We start from the raw sequence: 24,190 nt of genomic DNA on the forward strand, positions 1-24,190 counted from the left end.
GTGCAAACCGGACATAGGCACTGGTGCAACACACACACAAAGGACTCACTGAATGAATAAGCGAATAGATCTCACAAAAACAGAAGCAGTCGCAGGTACACTGGTCCCCACCATCCCCTGTTAAACTCCTTAAACAAGAGGGCCAAGTGAGGGGAGTGCCTCTAACAGCCTGGGCCCATATAAGCAAACCAAAATCTCAACCTTTATCTTTACAAATGCCTCAAGGTCATGAAATCAAAATATAAAAGACAGCCAATCACAAACAGCCAAGCAGGCTTTCCACTAGAGCCAATCACATAACTTCTACACTTTTCTCTATTAAGTCTTCCCAGGCTCTTGTGAGCGGAGTGCTCCTAACCACTTCCCTTTTGGCACTGCCCAATTCAAATCGATTTCTGCTCAAATAAACTCTTAAATGTGTTTAATATGCCTCAGTTTGTTTTTTAGCGGTTCTAAGCCATTTATGCAGAGATCTCACAAGGCCAGACAGCAGAATCCCAGAGAGTGACCTTAATCTTGGGCCATGGGGCTTACGAGCTACACGATTAGAGAAGCACTGGGCCCCTCTCCTTGGGTAATTAGGGGTCAGGGCACTGTAGTAATATGGCATGGTAGAAAACTGGCCCCAGCCCTCCCTTCACCTTTTGTGGCTTTGGGGATCATCAGGCCTTCCTCGGGTATAATTTGGAAGCTGGGGACCAAAGCTGGCAGTTGTAATTGTATGATATGGTAAACTATTGCTTGAACCCCAGCAACCAAGCAGCGTTCAAGTCTGCAGAAGGACCAGCCCTTACTCGGGTCTGATCCAAGTGCTAGGGTCTGAGCCTCATGTTTGGCCAGAACTGACCACCTTAAGCCACTAGGCTGCAGCCAGTTTCCAGCAGGTTCGCAGGGAGGGAGCTCATGGTACCTGCAGAGAGTGTTAATCTTAGACAAATTACCCCTTTCTCTCCTTTGTTCTCCCAGCCTCCTTGCGGGAAGGTCAGGGTGCCTGATCCAGACTCTGCTCGTCAGACACGCCCAGGCAAGATTTGATTTAGAAGAGAGCAGGGTGAGAATACAGGTGCATAAACCCATTTCCCACAGCAGCCCGTAACAGAGGCCTCTGTTTCTGGGAACAACGGGGGAGGCAACTCTGAAATCCAGGGCCCAACGTCACCTTTGCCTGTTTTGCTCTCTGTGCCTAGACAAGGCGGCCGCAGGGCTGCCTCTGATACAAGCTCATGGGTAGCTTGAAGTCACTTCTGTCCACCTGCCCTCCAGCAGATCCAGCCCTCCCAGAAATTCTCGGAGCTACCTGATGCCTCCAATCAATTCATCCTCTGCTTCATCGAGCTGAGGGATATTCCATTGTTTACATCCCAGAAGCAGAGTAATCACAGACCATCTATTTTTGTGCCAGGCACTGTGCTCAGCACTGTCCCATCCTTCATCCCACACAAGCTACCACACAAATACCATCTGAAGTGCTGAAGAGAAAGGGGGTAAGGCTTGGGATGAGGGGGACACGGTCAACCCACCAGAGATCATGAGGGTTCCTGTCTGTCAGCCCTTGAGTTCGTGCCTTCACCCATAATACACACCCCAAGTTGTAGGTAAGATGAATACCATATACCTGGCTGTGGACATGGGGCTGGCAGACCCTTCCATGAGGTTCTTCTCTGCGATCCCACACCAGCAGCCAGATGCACAAAGTGCTTTAGATTCTCCCACAAGCTCTGATTTACCATGTGTCACTGTGCTTCGGAGAAAGTGCTTAAGGATTTTCTCTGACCACCCCCCACCACACACCCCCACCCCCAGCCTTCCTGATGCAACTCCCCATAGTCTTGCAAACTCTAATCCCTCAACTAAAGTCATGATTTCCAAAATACACAGTCCCTCTTCCCCTGCCTGGGCCGTAACTGACACGATCGATCGGTACAACAAAAAGTGGGACAAGAAATAACATGCATGGGAAAGATAAACCTCAAATGCATTTTGCTCAAAGCAAACTAGAATAATGGAAAAACCTTGAGCTTCAGGAATCCTGAAGAGTTGGGTTAAATCTCAGCTGAGATTTTTTAGGTTTATAATGTTCAGTAAATTAATCACTACACATCTCTGAGCACACCTCCATTGTCTCATTTCAAAATGGGCATGATTTTTTGAAATATCATGGGCAAATCACAGGCTTGGTGACAATTAAATGAGAAAGTCTTAGAGTGCTGAGAACATAATAGATTCAAATCTTAGGCCTTTTTCATTTTGTGCATGTTGTGACCATGTTTAGAAATCAAGTGTAATGAGGATGTATGTTTGTTGCCCATTTTAACCAAGAATTCTTGTTTATTTTAAAATTTACTTTTTTTTTTTTTTTTTTTTTTTTAGAGTGAGAGCACATACCCGCAAGTTGGGGAAAGGGCAGAGGGAGAGGGGAAAGGGAATGTCAAGCAGACTCCTCGCCAAGCGTGGAGCCTGACATGGGGCTCGATTTCATGACCCCGAGATCATGACCTGAGCCAAAGCCAAGAGTTGGACACTTAACCGATTGAGCCACCCAGGCACCCCAAGAATTCATGTTTCTCATAGTTATTTATAGGACTTGCAAGGTAAAAATGAATATCTTTATAAAACCCACAGCTTTAAATAATATGTATCAAAACAAAATTGTGATTTCTCTGGATTTGCTCTCTCAAAATGATTTCTAAAAGTATTCTGTATTATGCTTCTTTTATTTTTTATTGATTTGTTTTTTAAATGCAGAATGCTTCACAAATCTGTGTGCCATCCTTGCACAGGGACCATGCTAATCTTCTCTGTATCATTCCAATTTTAGTCTACGTGCTGCTGAAGCAAGCACTGTACTACACATCTTTTAATATACTTCAGAGAAAAGTTTAAGTTTTCACAGGCTATGGATTTTTAGGTATTCAGAAAGTAAAAAATTCATTTTTCCCATTTATAAGTTGGGAAAAAATGCTAGACATGGCATATATTTGATTGATAGCTAACTGTCGATGGCACATTCAAACAATAAAATACAAGCAGTTCCACTGTACTCACGTGGAAAGGCTCATTGGTAGCTTTGAAAATGGTTCCACCAAGGGCGTGGTTCTCCCAGTCCACTACCCCAAGGATGACTTGGCTCTTTGGGCCTCAGTTTCCTCACCAGTTACTACAAAGAAGGCTTACAGTGGTTTCTTCCAAGTTCTAGCATTCTAGGACCATGAATGTGAGCTCTGTCGGCAATAAATAACATTTACTCAGTTATTCCTCCTCCTCACCAAATGAGAAAAGCAGGTGATAATTAGATTCTTCCCAACCCTTGAATGTGATAATTTAAAAGAATAATAATAGCATGGTATGTGTAATAAGGCATTTTCCTGAATGTTTTACATCCAGTATATAATTCAATCCTCACAATCCCAATAACACACAATTATTCTTGTTCCCTTTAGCAGATAAGGAAATTGAGCCAGAGAAAAGCTAAGTAGCCCTCATAACACCACCCAGTGAGAAGGACAAGAGCTGAGGGAGTCCTGAAGTGTGGTAAAGAATATTGACTCTGGGAGTGAGACTGACCTAGGTTCAAAGCCCGACTGTACCTTCTTTGTGGTTTAGGGGCAAATTACTTAGTCTCTTCAATCTTCAATTTTTGTTGTCTGTTAAACGGTGATAATACCAGTCATATTCCTTTCAAGGATTGAATGAAATCATTCTTTAGTGTTCAATAAGTCTGAACTATGCTAGAGATGATAATGATTTATATTACCTCCCGAAGTATTTCTTTTTAACAACACCCAGTATCTTTTTTTTTTTTTAAAGATTTTATTTATTTATTTGACAGAGAGAAATCACAAGTAGACGGAGAGGCAGGCAGAGAGAGAGAGAGGGAAGCAGGCTCCCTGCTGAGCAGAGAGCCCGATGCAATGCGGGACTCGATCCCAGGACCCCGAGATCATGACCTGAGCCGAAGGCAGCGGCTTAACCCACTGAGCCACCCAGGCGCCCCAACACCCAGTATCTTAAGCAAACTGGCATTTCAAAACCCAAGCCCTGTGCATTAATGTTGTTAGACAAATGTTAACCTTTTTCAGCAATTAGAAAGACTAATGTGACACAACTCACTAAGCTGTTTCACATTTCATGCGTACTCCAAGATGAAGTCCAAAAAATCAGCTCTGTATGACAGACGGCTGCACATCATGTTAGAAACATATTTCCCACGACTCATAGGAAGGGACTTGGCAATCGAGAGGGCCATGCTAATTAATGCAGATAATGTATCTCCCCTGCAATCAAAAAGGTCAGAGGAATGAATCGGTTCCCTCTTTCATTGATTAAAAAATATTTACATCCTCTTTTGATCTTCCCCTATTTTACCCCAAAGAACTCACGATGACCACCCAGGAATTAATAGATAATCCTTCACCCCATTGCCTAATGGTGAGAAACATCTTGACACCTTTGGGCTCAGCTGTGCTCATTAGGTACAGAAATGCCCTGAGAAGATAGCGAACTTATTCAGATTTTTGTGTGTCTGCAGTTTGATGTAATAGTGTTTTATTTTTAACCCCCAATTGCTCAGCAAAAAAACAAAAAACAAAAAACAACAACAACAAAAACCTTGGTTAAGCTGCTGATTTCCTTTAAATTGCTGAGCACAGGGATTGTAGCTTGATAAAGTCATTTAGTTGCTAAATGTTTATATTCAAACCATGCCAATGGCTCTTGCTGGAGTTTTTCATGAGGAATGTGATGATGTTTACTTCTTTATGGGGTGAAAATAACCATGAATTTACCGATACTACCTCACAGGGGATTTTTCAAAATGTATTTCATCTTTAGGGCTTTGAAATATAAAATTTTATGTAGGTTTTCATTGAGGAAGATGTCACAAAGCAAAAGTATGTATACTTTCACTGAAAAAAATCTGTTGCAACTTCCCCAAATATTCCTAAATTCTGAAACATTAATACATTGGCCATTCAGTCTTGAATGTGACATCCTTAAGATATTTCCCAGGAGGTATTATCAAGGTCCATTCGATTAGAAAAATTCATAATTGTGGCATCAATACTAAAGTGAGTGAAGGAAGTAGGGGATGAGAGAACTTGTATAAATATACCCCATCTTGTCTCCTTTTCCTGTTTTCTTTTCTCTCTCTTCTCCTAGTCCTGAAGGCAAAGGGATTAGCTGAGAATGCAGACTGTGCTTATCTAAAATAAGAAAAAATGTTGAATTAGGAAAGCTGTTGATTTTCCATCCATCCATCCATCCATCCGTCCATCCATGTATCTGTTTAATATCTGTAAAAGGCCAGACAATGTGCTAGAGATACAAAAACAAAATTGTGTTGTTTGCTAAGTCAGTTATTTATGTAACAAACCTTACTAATTAGCCAATGTTTGATTCATGAAAACTGAAAACAAGTAACTATAACATATAAGATGAGTATATAAAAGTATTCAAGGACCTCCTGGCTGGCTCAGTCAGTAGCGCTCATGACTCTTGATCTTTGGGTTATGAGTTCAAGCCCCGCATCAAGCATACAGCTTACTTAAATAAAAAGGCATTCAAAATCCAGAGGGAGCAAGAAGCTGAGGAAAAAACCAAGCCCTCACTACAGCATATGTGACAGAGGCTGAGTTTAAGGGGCACACAGTCTGCCACAAGATGTATGGTAAAGCTGTCTCTGGAACCCTCAGCCGCTAAGGGACTCAGAGGCAGAGTATGGGATGACAGAAAGTTGTGATCTTAAGAACAGCCTTGGGTTGGCATCCCTATAGTGGCAGACTATGTTTCCAGTTTCCCTTACAGCTGTGCAGGGCTTTGGAGATTAAGTTCTAGTTGGTGGTTGCTATAGAGTGAATGTTTGTGTCCTCTCAATTCACGTGTTAAAATCCCAACCCTCAACATGTATTAGTAGTATTAGTAGTATATAGGGCCTGTGGAAGGTGATTAGATCAGCAAGGGTGAAGACCTCCTGAATGGGATTAGTGCCCTTATGAAAGAGACCCAAGAGAGCTCTCTTGCCTCTTCTGCTACATAAGGACACAGCTGAGTGTGAACCAGGAAGAGGGTTCTCACCAGACATCAGATTTGTTGGCACCTTGATCTTAGTCTTCCCAGTTCTCAGAACTGTATGAAATAAATTTCTATTGTTTATAAGTCTCCCTGTTTATAGTTAAGTTGCTCAAGCAGCCTGATGAACCAAAACAAGTAGTGTAACTCCCAAGAAGTGTCCTTAGGAGAAGGGATTTCTCTCTCCTGTCTGTTTTTGCTTTCTGTTGGCAGATGGGAGACCATGAAAGCTGATGCTAGAGTAACCGTCTTAGACCATCAGATGGAAACCTTGTGTGGAGGATAGAGAGCAACATGAGCCACAGAGTCGGATGGATATGAAGCCACCATACCAGCCCCAGGTGGCTGCAGGAGTAAAATAAATATGACATGTTTTAGCCACTACTGTCACTTGTAGTTGAACTTAATCCTCGGTGCCACCAACAATGAGATCTTAATTAAATACAACCCACGTAAAACCCCGAGACTCACTTTCCTCATCTGCAAAATGAGGATAATATTTTTGTTATTGTTGGAAGGACTGCATTAAAAGAGAAAATAAATTTAATTCACCTAGAATAATGCCAGGGATCCAGTAATATTCTTATCAATAGTAGCTATTTTCTAGTCATGTTCTTTGTCTTTCCAAAGCTCACGCTCCACAAATCTCAAAAATGAACAGAATCAGATCTCCCATTTCCTGACAGTCACATCGACTGTCATCAAGGTCAAGCACCAGCTGAAATTCAGGATGTTTATTTGAGCAGTGGTGGATATTGGGATAGGAGATGATGGGGAAGGAAGGAGATTTGGGAGAAATCAATAGTTCTCCTTTAGATACATGAAGTTTGAGATGCTTATCAGACATCTAAGTGGAAACACATGCAGAGTAAGCAATTGGATATATGATGCTAGAGCTTTTCAGAAAGATACTGGAGTACCATAGATTTGAGACTTGTCAGCACCTAAATGAGATTCAATGCCATGGAGTAGAATGAGACACCTGAATGTGGATATCAAAATTAGAAGCCAAGGACAGAGCCTTCAGGCATTCTAATACACAGAGGTCATAGAGAAGGAATCACTAATGAGGGAAACTCAACCAAAATGCTGTCTCAAAAACCTAGAGACTCAATGTCATATAGAAGAGGTAATCATCTGTATCAAACGCCACTGAGAGGTTAAGTGAGCAGAGGACAGAAAATTGCCTATTGGCACTGGTAAGAAATGGGTCACTGGCAACTTTCATGTAGTAGCCAGCCTCTAAGATGGCCCCCTGTCAGTCTTTCTCCCTGGTATCCATGCTCGTGTGCAGTCCCCTCCCCTTGCCCATAGATTGAACTTACTGATTTGCATTCTTTCATTCATTTAAAGCAGGTTCCCAGCCCAATGCACTGCTTGAACTCAGGGCTTGCCCCAACATCAAGACCTGAGCTGAGACTGAGTTGGATGCTTAACTGAGTGAGCCCCCAAGCACCTCTTTACTGACTTGCTTTTTAATAGAATATAGCAGAGGTAATGCAACTTCTGAGTCTAGGTTACAAAATGGCTTCCATCCCATCTCTCCAGTGTTTGACTTGGGTCCTAGCAGAGAGTTAAGTTTAAACTGAGTAGGCATTTTTCAAGACAATTATGAGAGAGGAAGAGAGGGGTGCAGGGCTTAAAGAGGCTTATAAAGGGGGCACCTGAGTGACTCAGTGGGTTAAAGCCTCTGCCTTCGGCTGAGGTCATGATCTCAGGGTCCTGAGATCAAGCCCTGCATCAGGCTCTCTGCTCAGTGGAGAGCCTGCTTCCTCCTCTCTCTCTACCTGCCTCTCTGCCTACTTGAGATCTCTGTCTGTCAAATAAATAAATAAAATCTTTAAAAAAGAGAGAGGCTTATAAGGGAGTATTTATATTGGTGATCTCTAGACTCTTAAGCTGTGTGAGAAGAGAAGTGAGAACATGAAGTGAGGGAAAGAGAAGACATAATAGGACAGGGTTAGAACTTCGGTGGAATGAGGACCTGCTGGAATACCAGAGTAACTGAGGAGGAAGGATAAGAGGTAATGGATAGAGAGAAGAATGCTTCAAATAGAGATTTCAAAACGTGGTTTAGTGAGTATTAGTAATGTCTACAGTACAACCTTAAGAGTCCGTGGCTTAGAAAGAGTGAAGGAAAATGTGGAAAGAAACAAAAGGTGTAGAATGAATCACTATGTAGGTTTGGAAGTCATCCAGGATTTCCCCAGATATATGGTAAGAATGACAGCAAGATGCTGGGACCACCAGAAGTAGCATGTTCTCTCCTGGGAATGAATGTCCAACTTCATATCACTCAGAGAGAGTCGGCTTTCCTGACTCCTCTAATCTCAGACATTAGGAAGCAGTAACCCACATTAGAACCATATTTATCTAAATACAAGTCTTTCTCATTTCCACTCTTCTAGGATATGCCTTGAGCCTACAAATAAGTGGTATATTTAATGAAACACCACGAGAATCAAAAATAAACAACTTACACATAAAACTAGTGCCACCAAGATGGAATCGTTCTAAATTGAGACAGTCAGATTACATACTCAAAGCTGGAGGCACTGAATGACATAGAAGACAAAATTGGGCTGCTTGATGCACACTCCTCAGTCACTTTGGGTTTTGTCAGTAAGCAAGAAAGATCAAGACATTGGGGGACTGTAGAAAGAAGAACAGCAAATTTAGGCAAAGGCAGTGAAAGGAAGCTTATCAATAGATAAGTTATTTGCACCTGCTAAGAAACGAACTTTAAAGAATTACTTATTTGAGAGAGAGAGAGCAGTGGGAGGAGGAGAGGGAGAGGGAGAAGAGAATCTCATGCAGACTCTGCACCAGGTGTGAAGCCTGACGTGGGGCTCGATCCCATGACTCTGAGATCATGTCCTGAGCCAAAACCAAGAGTCAGACACTTAACTGACTGTGCCCCCCAGGTACCCCAGAAATGAACTTGAAAAAAAGATACTATTATATAAACATTTTTCAGAAATATTAAAACATAATGGAACCACACCCTGTCTACAAGGTGACAATGCAAAAAGCCCACTTAAAATTTGCCCATTTAAAATTACCTTAAATATTAATTAAGTCCAGCACATGCTAGCTGGACTCTGAGCTTGTTTTCTCACCTGTAAAATGGGAATAGCAACCAAATTTCATGGGATTTTTGTGAGAATCAACGGACATGGTATATGTGAAAGTATGTGAAGAACTCTACAATTTTATAAGTTGTCGATTTCTCTGCACACAAAAATATCTTCATCATCATCCATTGGAAGCTGATTATCATGTGAACATCATTATCTGTGTCTACCCAGACCCCTGCCTTCCTTCCAGTAATATCATAGCTCCCCTTCCACTGAAGAAATGTTCTTCCTTATTATGGAGGGAGTGCCCACTCCTCATCCTGGCCAAGCGATCCACCATACCTCACACAGCTGGCCCTAGTGAAGGGTCAGGACAGCAGTGTCCTTTAAGTCAGTCCAATCACAGTCCTTCTTCTGTCTTTTCTTGCCAAGAGCTATAAGAATATGTCCCCAGAGACAACCATATACTCCCCTGCCACCTGCGGGATAAAGTGGACATGTAGAAAGAAAGAGAAATGAGAGACAGAGTCCTGAAAGAATTTTCATCATCCCACTGGCCTGCCCCAGCCCTGTCCGTCCCAAAATTTCTTTATGTGAACTTTATGCACGCCCGCGCACACGCACGCACACACACACACACACACACACACACACACACACATTTGAATTGCATTTTAGTCATTTCCAACAAAGAGTTGGCTAACATAGATCACACAATGACAAACCTCCAAATTAAAAAATGTGGAGAGAGGAGAACTTATTCACTGCATCCTTTTCAAACTATAGAATAGTGTTCAGAATAGCAAAAAACACAGAACCTATATATAGCCTCAGGCTAGTGTACACAGAACAAGAAGCTCTTCATCCTCTAATATCATCAGGGAGCAATAATAGTAGACATTTTGTAGTATGTGGTAGAGGACACAAACCTCTTAAGGAATATTGTTCATAAACATTGAATTCCTTAAAAAGAAATTTGACAGTTTTAGTCAGCTATTCTAAACGAATAAATGTTCTTTCCATAAAGCCCAAAGTAAAAAACACCATTAGAGATAAATTTCTAAATTAGGTACATTGACCATCCCAGACTTCTAGAATAAGTGGCCCACTTTACAGAGGAGAGCTCTAACAAGGCCAGTTTCTGTCTTTCTGTAGTACTAACCAAGAACATCTGAGTGGGAGTAACCTTAGAGATACATCTAGAGTGATGTAAAGACACATTATTTTACAGATGAGGGAACAGAGCCCCCCACACAGGAAACAACTAGAGCAAGTTCACCATTAGCCAATAAATTAGGTGGGAATTCTTTGTTCATAAAATAGTTCTTTGTAGGGCACCTGGATGGTTCAGTTGGTTCAGTGTCTTACTCCTGATTTTGGCTCAGATCATGATCTCAGGGTCCTGAGATCAAACCCCACATTCATCAGGGTCTTCTTGGGTTTCTCTCTCTCCCTCTCTTTCTGCCCCTCCCCCAGCTCATATGCACACACTTCCAGGCAAGCTCTCTCTCTCTCTCTCTAAAAATAAATAAGCCAATCTTTAAAATAAAATAGTTATTTGCTTTATAAAACACTATACCATATTTTATTTTAATGGCTGCTTACAATATAAATTTCCTAATTTATGACCATATTAAAAAAACTTTATTAAACTTGCAAAACTTTGACTTGTACACATTCAGGAAAGCATTTGTTGCTTCTATATATAATTCCAGTCTGGACACAGTGTTTACGATACCAGAAATCCAGAGTCATTTCAGTGAGTCAGTACTGGGAGAGATGAAATGTTTAGACTGGCAAATCCCAATATCTTGAAGGAGTAGAGACAACTGCCCAGTGAAACACGATATTCCTATTAAACGTTCCAGGGCTTCTTAAAACAATTGATGAAATCCTTATTGCTGTAATTCTTGTATTAGGTAATTTTAATCATTTCATGTTCTAAGTCACAACTGTCTAACCAGTTTCTCTTAGAGGGCAACTATTTTCATCAATCTTTCTGCCTATCTAATGGAACTGGGGGAGTCCCAACAGGAATCACATTTCATCTGCCTCTGCGAACTATCCTTTTCATTCAGGGAAGCACTGCTCAAAATAGGATTTTCAAGCATGTCATTTTCCAAACATTATTCAATGCCCTTTGCTCTTTGCTTTTATTTGAATTACTGAGGTCAATGTTCCAATCTATGGGTTGGCTTTTTGTATATCTTTACAATGTATGTATCTTCTTACATACCCTTCTACACTATATATTTTCTTATATGTCTTCTTATATATCATAACATATGTAACTTGTATATCTTTACTTTTGCCCAAGAAGGAAAGGGTAAAAGCTGATTCTCCATTTTTTGCCACCTCCTAAGGCCATCCTTGTCAAGTCCCAGAAAGTTGTTACAGAGGGACCAAACCTCTAGTGGGTTAAAACTGATAGTGGGGGATACTGAGTCTTCTACTAAAATCAGAACTATGATTTTGGTATGCTTTCTTATACCAAGCTTTTTCTCCCTTACTTTGTCAGGGGACTAAGGAAAGTTTAGGGGGTAGATGTAGTTCTGATCTTAAAAGCTACCAGTCATGAAGAAGAGATGTCACACTAATATCAAGATAACATATAATCATAAATACCAAAAACTAAAGAGGTGTAAAGGAACAAATACATAAAGGTCTCAGAAGAAAAACTGCAATGCTTCCTGAGCAAATAAAGATGTTAAACTTCAAGCTGAAAATGAAAACAGCAGTGAGATACCTTTTTTCACTAATAAAAATAGCAATGACTTACACATGCACGTTCAATAGTGGCCAGAGTGTGTTGGGATGGGCACTCTCTCTGTTGGCATTATCTTATAAGAGTATAATATTTCTGGAAAGCCGCTGAACAGCTTATCGAGAGTCTTTAAAATATTCACGCTTTATCCCACTTTCGAGGACTACCACCCCCAACCCAGAAAATAATCAGAGCGAAAGCAAAGATGAATGTGGGACAGGTTATTTTGGTGGTGCTTACAGCAATTAAAAAATGTAAACACCATCAACATGCAAAAGAGGAATAGTTAAATGAATTATGGAAGAGTCATAGGTTGAATTATTAAAAGATTATTAAAAATGATGTTTCCGAAAATGTTCAAAACATGGAGAAAGTCTCGTGATTTCACACCACGAGGAAAGGAGGGCATGTGCCCAATGTACTTCGGGAGAATCCGTGAAACTCAAAGGACCCACTACTCTCCAACCTCCATTTGAGGAAACCACCCTGGGCAGTCGTTTATGGCAAGTGTTGCCTTAGCTTGCAGAATAGTGGTATCACAGCACTGAACTCGTGCAAACTCAATGCTCTGGCCCCAACGGAAAATAAAATGAGAAAAATAACTTCCAAAATGGTGCTGGCAATTTCCACTTGGTAAGTGTGTGCCCCTCAGTGAGCACAGCATGGGAATTAGGAATTGGCTGTTCCCTCAGAAATTTCAGTCTCTAAGGAGCGGTCCTAGTGCGGGCATCTTGCCAAAAATGTGTGCAATTCTAGAGTATAAAGATACAATTCTGTAACTTTATTCTTTGCATATGAGCTCTTTATTGCTCTCTACCTTGCAGGTCAGCGTAGCTCCTGTAGTATCCCCTAGGGTCCCTATGTTGCCAAACTCAGCAGGTTGTTCTGAGAATTCATCTTATTAAACTTCTCCATAGCACTTGATACTTTTACATCTGCTTCCTTCTAGAAAATGCTCACTTGACTTCCGACAACATTATTTCTCCTTTCCTTCTCATCCCTTTCACGATTCAGTCTGCTCCCCTGATCCCTTTTCTTCTTCCTTCAGTCTATTAAGATTGTAGCGTCTCAGGTCTCAGTCTTGCAACATTTTGTCTGGCTAGACTCAGGTGATCTCATTGAGAAACATGGCTGTAAATACCAACTGAACTTACATGATAATAATAGGACTAATGACTGACACTCCTACTCTGTGCCCCACTCTAAATATATTACATATACTAATCAACCTGCACAATGGTTCATAGTATTATTGCCATCTTATAAGAAAAACTGAGGCACAGAAAAATAAAATAATTTGCCCAGAGTCACAGCTAATAGAAGACGGAGCCAAGACGTGAACCCAGGCACTCTGACTGTAATTTGCCTGCTCTCAAGAACTATATCTTTTTTTTTAAGACTTTATTTATTTATTTGACAGACAGAGATCACAAGTAGGTAGAGAGGCAGGCAGAGAGAGAGAGAGAGAGGGAAGCAGGCTCTCTGCTAAGCAGAGAGCCCGATGTGGGGCTCGATCCCAGGACCCTGAGATCATGACCTGAGCCGAAGGCAGAGGCTTTAACCCACTGAGCCACCCAGGCGCCCCTCAAGACTGTATCTTATACTATACTACATCTCCCATCAATGATTCCTGAATTATATCTCTACCTGTTACCGCTCTCCTAAAATCCAAGAATTGTTGTTGTTGGGTTTTTTAAAAAAGATTATTTATTTATTTGACAGAGAGAGAGAGAGAGAGAGAGAGAGAGAGTGAGGGAACACAAGCAGGGGAGTGGGAGAGAGAGAAGCAGGCTTCCTGCGGAGCAGGGAGCCCCCGGGGGGGCTGGATCCCAGGACCTTGCGACCATGACCCAAGACGAAGGCAGAGGCTTAACGACTGAGCCACCCAGACACCCCAAAACCCAAGATTTGTACGTTGGACCTATTTGGTTTGATATTTAACATAAACTTCCAACTTAACATATCCAAAATACTATTCTTATTCCCTTCAAATCTCTTCCTCCTGCAGCCTCCCTGTTCAGTAAATGACTTCCCCAGTATTGCAATTGCTCAAGCCATCCTTGACTTCCCTTCTTCTCATTTCCCATATTCATGTAAACAGCGCTGGCTCTGTCTTCTAAATAGATCAAGAATCTGACTTTTGTTTTTTTTTTTTAATCTTTTTCATAGCTACCACCCTAAAGCCCATCAACTTTTCTCATCTGGCCTCCTATATAACCTAATTTGTACATAGGTTGAGAATACACTAGGTGATGAGGAAAATCAGCCCCATTACCCCAGCCATGACATACTGGTCCAGGGATCAGTGTCTAAGTCAGTGGTTACTATACATAAGTAGACATAAGGAAAGTTAAACCTCTTTAGCCAATAAGGATGCTACCTATGTGCAGCAGCTCACCAACCCAACCAGACAACAGCTTTGAGGGATACATGATGTAAGTCTGTAAGCTAACCCCCACTGGGTTACTGCCCTGCTTCTCTGAGGCCTGTTACATCACTCTAGTCTTGGAAGCCTTGGATCCCTATGTTCAGACTAGAAGAATACATCTCACCACATTGCACATGTGCCGTAAGTGCTCCTTTAAAAAAGTAATCCCCTTATAGTGCTTCTTTACAATCTCGAATAGGAAAAGGTGCATGGGTGCATGGGAGAAGAGCAGAAGAAAATAAATCAAGTCATAATTAGTATTCGACTCCAGGCACTCTCCTCATGGGGCTTTGCGGTTATCGTTGTTTCGCTCTTTGTTTTTCTCCTTTCTTTTTCAGAATGATATCTTGTTTTGATAATCAAGGAAAGCAGTGTTGAGAGCCAGGTGTAAGAGAGACTATGGAGAGAGCATTTTCATATTGAAAAAAAAGGGGATCAAGGTGATTGTGAAATATTATTTATTCACTACTATTATTTTACAAATTCAACTCGTTCTTTTCTACAAATACTTAAATCCTGAAAACAAAAAAGAATATAAAAATTTCAAATGCTGACCTTTGAATTCATATTTAAATACTTCTTATGCCTAAGGAAATTAGAAAGAAGAAGAAAGGAAAAGCAGTGGACTCGAGACCCTTCATCCTAATCCGTGCGCCCTCTGCTGGCTGTCTCTTGGCTTTTCACTATCGTACTTGGGCTTTGGGGGAATGTTTTTCTGATACTACTGCGAGACGAAAAAAAGCAAAATAAAACAGAACCAAAAAAGCATAACTTTTCAGATATACAAAACTAGGAGCATTTTAACATTCAAGAAACCTTTGTAATAAGGCTCTGCCGGGCCCTAAATAACTTGCTATTTCCTTTAAAACAAAGGTAATAATGACTACACAAGGCATTTGTGTGAAGCTCTCTATAGATTTTCCTAAACTCACAGCTTTTTGACTTACTGTGGTTTCACCTTACCATGATTCATGAGTGCACCACTCAGCTGTAAACTATCCCTTTGCAGCCTGCATACGAATTACTTCCCCTGAAGCAACCTCCAGCTCATTTCCTTAACCGCCAGCTCGACCTACCCCAGAGCCCCCTTTCCCAGCACCTCCCCTTCGAAGGCAGTACCAGCCCCAGTATGGCCGTTCAAGCTGTTCCTGCTGCTTGTGTAGAAAACAAGGAAGAGACAGAGGAAGGAGAGAGTGCGTTCAACGGGCAGAAGTTAGGGAAGAAGAGAAGGAATCAAGATCCGCAGACTTGGAGAGAATGTCCAGTTGGTAGTAAATGATGATTTTGTTCTGTGCGCGACCAATGGCTTTGAAGGTGGTTTCCAAAGAGAAGTCCAGGCATGTACTGAATTATGCAGACACTGTTGCCTACAGTCTCCAAGGAGCATTACTTTGGAGGACAGTATTCTTTTTGGTAGTATGATTCCGGTTTGGGGGGAGTGGGGTTGGGGGGAATATTGTCAGTATGACTATATTTTTATTCTATTCTATTTTATTTTATTTCATTTTATTTTATTTTATAGACAGAGAAAGAGGAGAGGACAGAGGGAGAGAGGGAACAGAGAGAGCGAGCATCTTAAGCAGGCTCCACATTCAGCATGGACCCTGATGCAGGGCTCCCTCTCACAACCCTGAGATCATGACCTAAACCAAAACGAAGAGTCAGACCCTTAACTGACTGAGGCACCCCAGGGCCCTTATTATTATTTTTTTTTAGTTAATTTTTATAACCAGCTTTCTTCCAAAAGGGGCTCAAGATAATTTCCAAAGATGGTGTAGAATGACAAGAAGGATTAATTTTTTTAAAATTCAGGTGCTCCCCCTGGATTACCAGATGGTGAGCTGGCTGGACCTGGCCCTCCGCCCTATCCCAGTGGGAAACTTGCATCCAACTCCAGCTTCCCCTTGCAGCAAGGTCTCAAACTTCCCACTGGTCTCAAGGTCTCCAGGTGATAGGGAGGTGTATTCCCTGTGCTGCTGCAAAAGCAGACACCTAAACTTTGACTGCCTGGCAGCAAGGTGTCTCTTGCCAAGGGCACTGGCATGCTCACTTATAAAAGGGAGAGCAATACATGCTGTTCTCTCTTCCCCGGAACACTCTGGATCTTCCCATCCAAGGTGCCTCTGCACAGGGTGGTAACACTTCAGTCGCCTCTCTGACCATGAGTTCTAGCCAATGCCATCTGCCCCTCCTGGTGTTATTCACAAGACTCAGTACAATGTAGATTCACAACACAAAAAATTAAGTACACACATAAAATTATAAAAGTAATGAAAAAACATAAGGGTAAGACGGGAAGATGGCGACATACATTGAGTGCATGCCATAAAGCTGTAAGCTCTGATATGCTACAAGTTCCAGTGACTTCAGCCCTTGTGTATCGTTATTCCCTATCATATGCAAAGCAAGAGTCCAAGCGGCCTCTCCACAGGACCAGAGGCAGTCTCTCGTTCTCTAGGTTCCATTCACTGAGTATATCTGGAGCCCTGCAGAAAGCCCCCTTATGCCACAGTCCTGTCTTGGTCATCATGGTCACGTAGTGACGACCTCCTCAGCCTACCCATCCTAGTTTATCTTTAAATTTTTTTTTAAAGATTTCTCTATTTGAGAGAAAGAGAGAGAGAACATGAGCAGGAGGAGGGGCAGAAAGAGAAGTAGGCTCTCTGCGGAGCAGGGAGCTTGATGCAGGGCTCAATCCCAAGACCCCCAAGATCATGACCCGAGCCAAAGACAGACACCTAACTGACAGCCACCCAAGCACCCCAGCCTGCCATCTTCCTTCAGCAGGTCACTTCTGGCCTCAGAACCAGCTTCATCCTGCCCTCTGCTATTTTCCCTGTACTCCCTCCCTCCAAACACTGGGCACTGCACACCAGAGGCTAATTTCTAGAATATATTAGGACTTGACTACAAGTGAAGGAACTATCACAATAGAATTTCTATACAGAAATAGTCACAACCTCTAGAATCCATAGGCCAAACCTAACACTCCCTTATCCTTTACCCTAGACTCAGTGTAGGGGCTGCTTCCAGCTTATCTCCCACAAAGGAATATATTTTTTAAAGATTTATTTATTTATTTTAGGGAGCGAGAGCGTGAGTAGAGGTGGCAGAAGGAGAGAGAATCCCAAGCAGACTCTGCTCTGAGCGTGGAGCACCATGGGGGGCTCAGTCTCACCACCCTGAGATCATGACCTGAGTCGAAACCAAGAGTTGGATGCCTAAGCAACTGTGCCAGCCAGGTGCCTCGCAACACCGACCCCCCCCTTTTTAATGTTTATTTCCCACAAAGGAATTTTTGACTCTGACTTCCCTATTGAACGTGCAAGACCCCAACTTTCACTGGGGCCTGATAATAATTAGGAAGAAAATCATGTTCCCCCTCCGCTCAGTGTCAGGCCCCTTTTCCAGACAACAGCCTAAAAATCTGCACAGATAAGGATACCCTAAAGGAGGTCAATTTCAATTTCACATTCAGAGATATTTAGTTCTTATACTGTCCAAAGTTCTCTGAAATAAGATTTTGGCTTTACCTTTGCAAAAGAGAAATGAAAATATTTTTCTTAACATAGAAAAGAGTCCTTCTCAAAAATGAATCAGAAAACAGCTGGCAACTTAAAAATAGCAGCTCAAACTGACTTAGTGCCATCAAGATTTCAGAAATATTGACTCAATATTTTTGGTGGACCACAAATATGGTTCTAAATCTTGAAACCACCATGGAGAGAAACATGATTCACTTTGTGTTTCAAGATAACAATAAACTTTCCTTGTGGCTATGGCAGAGAGAGAGAGAGAACTGTGTAGGGGCACCTGGGTGGCTCAGTTGGTTAAGCATCTGACTCTTGGTTTTGGCTGAGGTCCTGACTTCAGGGTGGTGAGATCATACCCCCTGGGTTAGAGCCCTGCTCAGCAGGAAGTCTGCTTGAGATTCTCTCCCTCTCCCGGTGCCCCTCCTCCAGTTCATACACGCTTTCTCTCTCCTTCTCAAATAAATAAATCTTCTTTTTTAAAAGATTTTATTTATTTAAATTTGACAGAGAGAGATCACAAGTAGATGGAGAGGCAGACAGAGATAGAGAGAGAGGGAAGCAGGCTCCCTGCAGAGCAGAAAGCCCGATGCGGGACTCGATCCCAGGACCCCGAGATCATGACCTGAGCTGAAGGCAGTGGCTTAACCCACTGAGCCACCCAGGCACCCTCAAATAAATAAATCTTAAAAAAAATACACCTTAATTTCAATCTATAAGCTGAGATATTGATTCATTCTAAATAAATGTGAGTGAACATTCTCTGGCAATTATGGCAACAAACATCTTTCTACATGTATGAGGGCTCTGGCCTAAACTGGGAGATATTCGAGAAAAGGAAGTATAGTAACACTAATGTGTCCTTTGAGTTGGCTTTCGTAAATAAATTTGCTGAAGCTAACAATGCCGGAGGGAGACCTCTCCCCTAGCCAGACAGTGAGGATTGTTGTTTTGTTTTCTTTTGTTGTTGTTTTTGTTAAGATAAAAGTTGGGATTCAACTAAATCTTGAAATTTTGGCAAACATAAAAGCTTGTTTTGAGGCACTGAATAAAGCTGATTATCATTTACCAGACTCAACTGGAGAAGCCTTGGTGAATCCTTGTGCCTTGGAAACAGTCAAGCTAGGAAGTCCCTTAACACAGAGGAAGAAATCTGAGGCGGCATCTTATTCAAATGATATAATCCACCCCCAACTGTCCTGTTTCTAAACCCATCCTAGAAGACTTGGCAGCTACTGTCCTTTTTCTTTCAACAAGCCAGTGGATGAGACCCCTGCTTTCTCACCGCATTCCATGCTGCTGCGGGTTAGCTGCTCCACTTCAAAGAATTCCTCTTTCCTGAGCCCTGTTTTGAAACTTCAAAGGCCCTCCCTGTCTCCGAAATGGTGACAAGTTTCCTTGCCAAGAAAACTTCCCCATGAGGATAATCTTGCTATTCTGGGCACAGATGGAGTCCTTGCAGGACTTGGTAACACATCTGGTTTGCGGCTTTGATGAACAAAGAGGCTCCGTATGTCATCGTGACTCATCGCTGTCCTCATCAGCATGCATTTCGCTCGGAGACGCTGCCAACGGACTTGACAGAAGTTTTGTCATCAGCTACTTAAAGCCAGGCCTCCATTCCATCAGAGCCACAGCCTTTTTTCACCTCATTTTCAAATGATTGTGTTAAGAAAGGAGAGCAACACAGAAATGTTTTCTACTAAACAGAAGATCACTGACTAGCTTGAGGGACTTTGAAGGGTCGATTGAAACATCAGGGGAAAATCTGGGCTTCCGGAGACAGAAAAGGAAAGCCTCCTCAGTATAAACTGACAGGAAGGTATTCATTCATGAGGTGATTTTCTTGGCAATACCCGTGGCCATAGGCAAGAGTAAAATCTTTTCATTCAAAACTTTAGTCAACATTACAGATGCTGGTAAAAAACAAAACAAAACAAAAACCATTTTGGCAAAGTTTTTGTTTTTGTTTTTTTTCTTTTTTATTGTGGAAGATAAAATTGGACATAGAAAGCTGAGCTAACTTTTAAAGCTAGAGGAAGTGCTTCTGTAAACAGAGGAGAGCGGATAAAGCCTTGGAGAGCTTGGTGTGGGCAGAAATCTGAAGACACAATCGAACATGGCAGAAAAATACTTCTGCTCACATTATTTGCTTAACATTTTGAAATGCAGATTCAGAAGACAACCTTTCCTTGATGAGATAGATAGCATCAATAATGCAAATGAGACAGGGAAACAGAAGGGACCCATGAGAAAAAAAGCTGCATTTTTCCCCCTTCGCTTTTCTTCTGGCTTCTATTCTTAATAGAATATGAACTCCCACCCCACTTTCCACATGCCTTGTCCTGGAAATAGCCTACATCCTTCTTGTAAGGGACAAGGAGTTAATGATTCTCTAGAACTAAATAACATTTAAGAAAGGGCCAGGTGACAGGGACCCAGAGGAAGCTATCCTATGCACATTCCAGACCATTGGAGCTCGACATCTCTGTGTCAAGACCCCTGACTCCAAGAAATAACACCTGGGCCCTTGTTTTTTTTTCCCAACTGGTTCCTGGATGCCTGAGAGGACACATATACCAGACCACCATCCTCAATAAGAACAGCCAGACCCCGAACAAAGATAAGACTCCTGCTCTTTTCCTTTCCAAGTCACCCAGACACTCCATCAGTATCTCTCTCTCCCATATGCATGTATCTTCAATAAACTCTGCTTTCACCTCCTGCTGACTCATGCTCAATTTCCATTCTGCATGAATTCCAGAGGGTGCCCTTTTGGTTGGTCCCACGGGAACCCCCACCTTTGGGTCTTCGGCGCTAACCTTCAGGCATCACAGACACAGACAAAGCTGTAAGGACAAAGAAGGTGATACAATATGAATTCAACTGGAAGAACCTTGAGGGAATTCAAGCACCCAGAAATAAATCTGTCCTTGTGTAGCAAAGGGAGCTACTGATACCATCTACATTTCTAAAATTTTCGGCTCTTCATGTAAACTGTTAGAAAACATCTGGGTCAAACTCATACATATTCAAGAACATTACACCATTTCCAAGTTCTCATACAGACCAAGGACAACCTTCGTGATCCTGAAATAAACCATTAGAATTAAATCCTACTTTTAATTTTGTTTGCATTTTTTTGACTTTTTTTTAAAGCAAGGATTCAATTATATTTATATGAAAAATGAGAATGAGACATATAATCTTTCTGGGAAACATTTTTCTATTCTAGGTGAAGGAAATCAATTTCTAGAGCAATAAATTACATTAACTGAAAAACAATGTACGCACAAGTTTATAGCATATTTGTCTGGAGTTGGAGTCTATGGTTTTTGGCAAATGTTCAAAGTGGTTCATGACTCCAAAAAGTTCTAGAATTTCTGATCTAGAGAAACAGTTGTGCTAGTTACCCTCAAAGCAGGCAATAAATATTGTCTGTGAACTAGGATGTTGATGGACATTGGAGGCAGTGATTTGGGGTTTCTGGGCAAGTGCACCAAGTCTAGTCAGACTATCTTGCAGCTTGAGTGCTACACCATATCCTTTACCCCTCAGCATTACTAGGGAAGAATTAAAATCCTCATAATAGAACTGAGTTGCCTCTAAGAATTTGTACCTTTCCTTTCCTCCTCCTACCAGGTAAAGATTCTCTTCTGAATATAATTTGGGTTAACTTGACTGCCAAGACCAAGGGGTACAAAAAGCCCCAAGTTCCACATCATAGAAGACAAATCATTTCTTTTTTTTTTTTTTTAAGATTTTATTTATTTACTTGAGAGAGAGACAGTGAGAGAGAGCATGAACAAGGAGAAGGTCAGAGAGAGAAGCAGACTCCCCATGGAGCCCGATACGGGACTCGATCCCGGGACTCCAGGATCATGACCTGAGCCGAAGGCAGTCGTCTAACCAACTGAGCCACCCAGGCGTCCCAAGACAAATCATTTCAACTGAGAAAAAAACGTACTGATTTTCCACTTAAAAAAATAGAGTAAATCTCTCTCTCTATCACAGAGACTAAAACAGAAAGTCTAAGAACTCAGGAGGATTAGGGGAAAAGTCAGCTTTCTGTGGTCTCTTTAGTTTGTCGACTAAATTAACACTTAGAAGCTTTTAAAAACTAAAATGTGAAATTGTGGTCAAGTTCAAAGAAAGGAAAATGAAATTCAATGAACAGTTGACTTTTCTGTGGGAAATGCCGGTTCACCCTGCATAACCGCCAGGTATTAGAGGAGGCTCCTGGTACACGTGGGAATATAATAAAAAATAAGGTCGAGATAGTTTACTTGGTGTTGAGAGTTACATGTGTGTTATTTCATCAATACATATTCTTCAATAAAAGCACAGCCATTTGATTCTACCATCCAAGCCTTGCCGCTAGGAGCATACTATCTCCTGAAGCTTTCTGATTTCAAACACTTTGTTTTTTGTTTGTTTGTTTATTAAGATTTTATTTATTTATTTGAGAGAGAGCAAGTGAGAGAGAGCACAAACAGGGTGAAGGGCAGAGGGAGAAGCAGACTCCCCACTGAGCAGGGAGCCCAATGTAAGACTCAATCCAGAGACTCTGGGATCCTGACTTGAGCCGAAAGCATATGCCTAACTGACTAAGCCACTCAGGCGCCCATCAGACAGCTTTGTTTTTAAGGATTATGCTTAATACTATAACGTCCTGACTCATTCCAGTCCTCTGTATTACTCATCAGGGGGTCTTCTCCCCGGACAGCAGTGGGTGGGCTGAGAGACCAGGTGTCCTTGCAGCCAAGACAGTCCCCATTCCTATGTGCCCCAGGGCTTGGGTTTGCCTTCCTGTTGCCACATACTGAGCTTCTCCAGTGTCCTTTGTGATCATCCGGCCCAGCCACCACATTCTACAGTTGGTCCTGCTGCCCAGAGAACCACAACTGTCACCACCTTGACATTAACCCAGTAAGACTGATGTTGGACTTCTTGCCTCCAGAACCATAAGAGGATAAGTTTGTGTTGTTTTAATACCTGAAGCTTGAGGTCATTTGTTACAACAGCAATGAGGAAACACTTATTAAGATGACAATCTTCCCAAATTGATTTCCAGATTCAACAAAATCTTAACATGATGATAATGGTGATGATGATGATGATGATTTTTTTTTTTTTAGAAACTGACAAGCTGACCTTAAAATTTATATGGAAATGCAAAGAAGCTTGAACATACTGAAAATGGCTCAAGGGATTTTGGAGAAAATGATGGATATGTTTAAAATTGGATTTTGGGGGCACCTGGGTGGCTCAGTTGGTTAGGTGTCTGCTTTTGGCTCAGGTCATGATCCCAGGGTCCTGGGATCAAGCCCCATGTAGGGCTCCCTACTCAGCGGGGAGACTGCTTCTCCCTCTGCCTCTGCCTGCCGCCCCACTGGTTTATGCATGCTCTCTCTGTCAAATAAAGTCTTTTTTGAAAAAAATAGAAATAAAACTGGATTTTGGTCATGGCTGCACAACTTATAAATGGCTAAAAATTATTGACTTACACTCTTAACACAGGTGAATTTTATATATAAATTATACCTGAATAAAGGTATAAATAAAATGTATGCATACTTACAAGGAGGTAATAGTTGCTGGTACATAATGCTTTTTATACATTTAAAAACTGTTGAACCTAGGCGATGGATGAATCTAGAACAATTCAGATGATCTACCTCCTCAATTTTTCTTTGTGTTTAAAAATGTTCTCAGTACAAGAATTCTTTGGATTTGTCATTTGTTTCAATATAAACTAAATTATGAAGAAATAGAAGATGAGATCATTGAGTAATATACTATTGCATCATATTAAATATAATTTTAAACCATTACTCTGATGCCTACCTAATCAGTTTTTAATTATTTAAAAGTCTTCATAATGTACAGGCATTTATTTATATAATCTCGGTGGAGTATTCTTATAAGGACTTGACCCTTATTCAGAAACATAACCGTATATTGTAACATTGATCCTATGAGACGAGCAGGTTTTATTAAGATTTAGACTTTGGGCCTCTTCTCTGAGAAAATAACCTGCTGGGAAGTTGAGCCAACTGCTTTTTAAATTTGTTCACATGTATCAGCTCTTCTTTTCCCTTGCAACAACCTTTCAGGAATTTTGTGTGTCTAAATCCATTATAGAAACATTCATCTTAAATATCCTTGATTGTTGATGAAATATCACATCAGTGTTTTGGTCTTCACAGTTTAGATGGGTGCCTGCTATGTTTATGTCTTCTTAGAGTCATAACATTCCAGACGTAGAGGGATAAAGATGTTTGCGTGGTTGCTTGACAGAAAGTCTATGGCCCAAAAATAGACA

At 41.5% G+C, this 24,190-nt stretch overlaps 1 long non-coding RNA gene and 1 other non-coding gene across 3 annotated transcripts in view; both read right to left on the reverse strand.

Annotated features, from left to right (window-relative positions):
* Positions 1-2,735: 2,735 nt before the first annotated feature.
* LOC132025217 (U6 spliceosomal RNA) lies at positions 2,736-2,842 on the reverse strand. The gene has a single exon (XR_009406482.1). It is a non-coding gene; the product is annotated as a U6 spliceosomal RNA (small nuclear RNA).
* Positions 2,843-4,656: 1,814 nt separating this feature from the next.
* The window catches only part of LOC132024703 (uncharacterized), a 53,694-nt gene continuing 34,160 nt past the window's right edge, over positions 4,657-24,190 (reverse strand). Inside the window, exons 4-5 of one of the 2 annotated variants that reach the window (XR_009406286.1) lie at positions 9,486-9,622; positions 4,657-5,201 (exon numbers count right to left, since the gene is read on the reverse strand). This is a non-coding gene — a long non-coding RNA (uncharacterized LOC132024703). Of the gene's footprint in view, positions 5,202-9,485; positions 9,623-20,003; positions 20,715-24,190 lie in introns of those variants that run through there. The other variant, XR_009406287.1, reaches the window with a different exon arrangement.

Source organism: Mustela nigripes, chromosome 9 (assembly GCF_022355385.1).
Source record: "Mustela nigripes isolate SB6536 chromosome 9, MUSNIG.SB6536, whole genome shotgun sequence".
In the NCBI taxonomy this organism is placed as follows: Eukaryota; Metazoa; Chordata; class Mammalia; order Carnivora; family Mustelidae; genus Mustela; species Mustela nigripes.